The sequence below is a fragment of the Doryrhamphus excisus genome, chromosome 17 (assembly GCF_030265055.1).
Source record: "Doryrhamphus excisus isolate RoL2022-K1 chromosome 17, RoL_Dexc_1.0, whole genome shotgun sequence".
Lineage (NCBI taxonomy): Eukaryota > Metazoa > Chordata > Actinopteri > Syngnathiformes > Syngnathidae > Doryrhamphus > Doryrhamphus excisus.
In genome coordinates, this window is record NC_080482.1 from 11,858,217 (window position 1) to 11,864,259 (window position 6,043).

Here is a 6,043-nt window from a genome sequence, read left to right on the forward strand (position 1 = left end):
TCAACCTTGAGAAGGCTGACGTTTGAGAGCAGGTGTGTGTGTGTGTGTGTGTGTCAGGTTAAGAGTTCAGTGTGTGTTTACCTCGGAGGGGAAAGTTAGCTTGTCACGCTGTCATCAAGCGAGAAAGTGTCACAGGACAAAAGTCACAAAATGTTGCCTTCTCGACCATGTTTAGCATCCAGATTAGGTTCCAGTTGCTACCAGGTAGAATGCGTTAGCAGCTAGCAGCTAATCTGCTAGCAGTTAGCTGATTAATTATTAATAATTGTTATGCTAGTTCCATACAAGCTTGTATTATATTTTAGTACATTTTCCTAGCATAATCCTGTGACGCTGAGTTCGATATTTGTGTTTACATAAGGCCATAGCTTGGCCACAAGGTTGTCGTGGCCGAGTGGTTAAGGCGATGGACTAGAAATCCATTGGGGTTTCCCCGCGCAGGTTCGAATCCTGCCGACAACGAGCTTATTCTATTTGTTGGTAAAAAAGTATTCCTTTAGTACACACTTCCTGTTTGCTTGGCGTACACACTTATCACTGCACCAAAGCGGCCGTGTTTGTGTGTGTATGTTTGTGTCTGTGTGTACTAACAGCTTCCACTACTTGTAATCTGATTACTTTAATCTGATTACATGAGTCAATGGGTTCCACCCAAGTTGGCAGACAGGCAGGGTGACCTCCATGGAATGAATGGCGGCACACACACGAGTGGGTACGCAACCACACGTCTTTATTTTCATTATTTACTGATTTACTTTTCACTGTTGGTGACTCCAAATTGTCCATAGGTATGAATGTGAGTGTGAATGGTTGTTTGTCTATATGTGCCCTGTGATTGGCTGGCGACCAGTTCAGGGTGTACTCTGCCTCTCGCCCGAAAACAGGTGGGATAGGCTCCAGCACCCCCCGCTGCCCTCGTGAGGATAAGCGGTAGAAAATGAATGAATGAATGAACTTTTCACTGTCAAACATCTTTTCTGACCGAGAAGCTGGATAATAATTGTGCACACGTTGCCCCCCCACCCCCCACCCCCATTACACAAATAGGGGACACAGTGGTGTACACGTATTTGATTCCCTAAGCCTTATGAGTGCATAAGTGTGTTCACACTGAGAAGTATGTCATTACCCAGTACACTTAAAATGAGTGTGCCGTGATGAACACTTACCACCCTCAACAGTCACCATCTTGGCTACGTAGCTGAACAGGTAAAAGAAGGTGGGATAATGCAATCCTTTCTGTACACTAGTGTACTTGAAGTACACATGGGCGTGTACTGATGCAAGTATTCATTTGGAGACACAGCATCAGTGTGTTTATGAGTGTGTGTCTATACTCTGTTTACATGTTAAAAGCTCTTTAATAAGAGGCTGAATGGGGGGCATGGGGCGGGGGTGGGGGGTGTCATCTTAAAATGTCCTGTCCCACCCAAGGGGAGGGGTTGGGGGTGTATTATTTATGGTAGTGTACAGGTTGAGCACTTAAAAGAGGTCTGAGTCAGACTGGAGGCTCCAGAGGAGGAAGTAATCTATTACATGTCATCATCTACTGAGTCATTACTCTTTAGTACTCTTAAAATACTTTTATCCTTACATTTAAGATCACCTAACATGACTTTTAATGTCATGTTTGGCTCAAATGAGAGTGAAGACTATTTCGTTGCACCTCAGCGTTAGTACACAAGTGAACTAACTCAGTTTGCAAATGTGTCAGATCAACTTTATTCCATCCTGGACGCAGCATCGCTGTAACCATGCCAATGTATGCCCCAATAATCTCCCCAGAATATCACAACAAACATCACCTGCAAACATCTGCTCTCTCTCACACACACGCACACACTCGTGCAGGTCCATAGGGCCACCAGGTAACACACACACATACACACTCAGTCGGTCCTGCTGGGCGGTGTAGACACAACCCCGCTGTGTCACTGGGGTGTAACAATGGTGGTCAGCAGGGAGCACACGGCGCTAATCCATGTTAGCATAACAATGCTGCAGTGACACACCTCAGCCTTGAGCACACACACACACACACACACACATACTTTAACGCTGTAATTGGTCATAGAAACAATGAACTTCCGCACGGTAATGCCCCCCCCCCCCCTCATTCACTGTCATGTTTAGACAAACCTAACCCCCCCATCAATCCATCTCCAAACACAAGGTATGTGTGTGTGTTAATAAGAAGGATGGAAGTATTCAGGAGGGACAGGTGTGACCTCACTTGGCCTCTTTTAAGGTCTAATGGAGTCTTCGCTTGGACCGCGTCGAAGGTGTAGGGGATGTTAGGGGGTTACCTATTTCATGTTACTTTCTGGGGGGGGGGGGGGGGGGGGGGGGTGAATCACTTCTGGCCCGTTCTTTACCTGGGTTTTTGCTCAGGTTTCTTGGTTCTGTTCCTGGTATGTTTCTTGGTTCTGTTTGCGGTATGTTCCTTGGTTCTGGTCCTGGTATGTTTCTTGGTTCTGGTCTTTGTATGTTTCTTGATTCTGTTTCTGATCATTTTTTGGTTCTGGTTCTGGTCTTTACTTAGTTTTTTACTCAGTGCTTGAATTATTTTCTCAGTTTCAGGACGTGTTTCTGATCTTGGTGTGTCTCTAGGGTTTGGTTGTATGTCTCTTGGTTCTGTTCCTTGTATTTTCTTAGTTCTTGTCTTGGTATGCTTCTTAGTTCTGTTCCTGGTATGTTTCTTGGTTCTGGTCTTTGCATGTTACCTGAGTCTGTTTCTGATCTTTCCTTGATTACGGTCCTGGTACGTGTCTTGATTCTGTTCCTGAATTTTCCTTGGGTCTGGTGCAGGAATGTCTTTTTGTTCTGATCTTTGATTGTTTCTTTATTCTGTTAATGGTTTTTCCTCTGATCTGGTCCTGTTTTTTTCATGAATTGGTTCTTCAATTATTTTCTCAGTCCAGGATTTTGTCTTGTATGTTTATGGTTTCTGTTTGGTTTTTCAGGTCATTGCCTTGTTCCTTCTGGTTTGTGACTACGTTTTTGAGTCTGCTCCTGATCTTTCCTTGGTTCTGGTACTGGTATGTTTCTTGATTCTGGCCTTTGTATGTTTCTTGATTCTGTTCCTTGGTTCTAGTCCTGATTGGCTGCGTCATTCAGTGTGTCCATAATTGCAGCAAATACAGTAAACGAGATGAAAGAGCACGACGCCACCTGCCGCTATGGATTTATACCTGTGTTGCAAGTTCAAAGATCTCAGCCCAACACAATCATCCTTCACCCAACATCAGTGTGTGTTTTCTTGATCTGCCTCCTGTTTATGAGCACATACAGCAGCAATCAAAAGTTTAGGGACGTCTCTCATGCTATTGAATGGGAAGAATTGTGCAAGCGTTTGACTGCTATCTGTTGATGACTTGGTCTTATTGGGGCGTCTCTGTAGGAAATAAAGTTAAAAGAAACTTTGACAAAGGCGCAGATAAGATCTCTATTGCTGCCAGGGACACACACACACACACACACTTAAGAGGCCTTTCCATCCGTGCCAGATTAATTAACAGAGAACAATGACGAGGCTAACACCTGAGGCCAAATATACTACAAACCTTAACTCTCTCTCTCACACATACACCTTCACACACACACACACACACACACTCACACACAGAAGGGTGTGAGTTCAAAGTGCCGCCCCAGGCCGCTGATGGAGGGAAGAGGGGGGAGTTAGCAAAAGAGTGAATGAATGAATGAATGAATGAAAGGAGGGTAACATACCTGCGGGGTTCAGAACAGGTGACCTTTAATGGAGCCTTTCCCTTTCACACACACACACACACACACATACACACGTACACACACATGCACACACACACACTCATAAACAGCATCCAAAGGAATGTTTTCTTCTTTTTTTTCCTGCTGAAAGGTTTGAAAGTTTCGCTTGAGCAAGTGCGTTAGTCAGCGCACATGACTTTTGACCTCTCCTCTGCTTGGTTCTTGTTCTTCAGAAACATAAGACAGACGAGGAGGGTTTTGGATCGCTGCTGAAAAGTGAAACTTTTCAAAGAATCTGACTGTTGTCATCATATCTTCACTCTTCACTTCATGAGGGCATTGTCTGTGTCTCAAATGGATTACTTGCATCAGTACAGTTCAATGCCTATGCTGTGTACACTGCATACTTAGTTGTTGAGTGTAGTGCTTCCCCTAATCCAACACTGTCAGTGTACACTTACTGAAAATTATGTTTGCGTTATTCCCTTCCTTTACTCTTTTACTTAAATCATTTAAGTTAGTCCCTCCCCTTTTGTTGAATAGCCAAGATGGAGACTATTGAGGGTGGAAAGTGTTCATCACTGCACACTCACCATTTTGAGTGTTTTAAGTGTGACCACACTTATGCACTCAAGAGGCTAAGTGTGAGAAAACAAGTGCACCAATTAGGCACAACCTGTGTACTTAGTTCCTGAGTGTGTGAATTTCAACAGTGTAGTTCTGTCCCAAATCCATTACTGTCATTGTGCACTTACCAAAAATGGCTAAGTGCACACAGTGCACTAATTAAGACACATCAACCATGGACCCCCAAGATGTGAAAAAGCGTATTCTATGATTTTCACAAGGTTTGCATCATCAATAAAACATCTCCAATGTGACGTTAGAGATGTGTGCTGCGTGGGACAAGAGACAACGTCTCTCTTCACCTTCCACTCTGATGGACTCTCTGATCTCCTCCAGGGGTTGGAGGAGGGATGCAGGTGACTCGGGGGAGTCTCAGCTCTTCCCTGGGGCGCTGACAGCTGTGAACCTCCCCGGGTCATCACTAAGCTAAGCTAGCCTCAGAGGTTATGCTCCTTTTGAACAAAAGTCTATGAAATCTTGTTTTTTCATCTTGTAGGCTAGCCATGTCTTTGGAGCATATTGGAGTATATTGGAACAATGATTGGTGTCGCATTATCTTGGAAAGGACAAAGAATAGAATTTTATTATAATATATATCAATACAACAGAATACATTATAACACAGTGTAAATATTATACATGTACATATGTATTGTTTGTCTATTTACATATTTGCAGAAGGACCAAACTATGTCACATTTACCTCTATTTCTGTGATTGTGCCATTTGGGACAGTTAAGGGGGGCAGGTGGTAGTGCTGGGGGGCACGCACGCACACACACACACACACACACACACAAACCTATCCATTGTGCAACAACAACAAAGCAAAGAAGGAGTAAAAAGACTTCTATTTACCTGGACCACGTCTCCGTAAAGAATGAGGGATCAGCACCATATTTCTTTTTTTTTTTTGACCCCCTTTTTACAGCCCCCACACTCCTTCTCACCCACCCTCACCCCTGATGGTCACATTGTCGGGGAGGACAAAGGCCAGGAGGGAGCGGGGAAGGTAAAGAAGTCATGCTGGTGAAGACTCACCTGATAAGAACATGAATGATCCCATTGATGGAGGATGACTTCCTCCATGTTAAACCACTCTTCTTCTCCTCTTAAAAATACCAATTCTTACTTTTAGACGTTTTATTTACATCCACTTCATCAGGTGCACCATCTAATAAGGTATTATTATTGCAGACAGCTTTTGGGGAGGGCTCAGGACATAAGTTGATCAATAAATGACAATGATGAGATGGTATGGAAGCATTAATGTATTGACATCAGTATTTACTCACCGATGTGTACCCTGAAATTTTTCAAATAATGTAATCTATAACCCATCCATCCAGTTTCTATGCTGCTTATCCTCACTAGGGCATGCTGGAGCCTATCCCAGCTGACTTCAGGGGAGAGCATTGCTGGATGGCATCCTGGATTGCTCACCAGCCAATCACAGGGCACATATAGACAAACAACCATTCACACTCACATTCATACCTATGGACAATTTGGAGTCACCAATTAACCTAGCATGTTTTTTGGAATGTGGGAGGAACCCGGAGTACCCGGAGAAAAGCCAGGGGGAGAACCATGCGACCATGCGGCCATAAGTTAGAACACTTGTCATAAATAGCAGCATGTCTCTGTCTTTACTCTTTATGATGCAACGCTTCACCTGACACGC

The 6,043-nt window shown here is 43.9% G+C and overlaps 1 non-coding gene across 1 annotated transcript; it reads left to right on the plus strand.

Moving 5' to 3' along the window:
• Positions 1-380: 380 nt before the first annotated feature.
• On the plus strand, positions 381-462 carry trnas-aga (transfer RNA serine (anticodon AGA)). The gene has a single exon. It is a non-coding gene; the product is annotated as a tRNA-Ser (tRNA).
• The last annotated feature ends 5,581 nt before the right edge of the window (positions 463-6,043 follow it).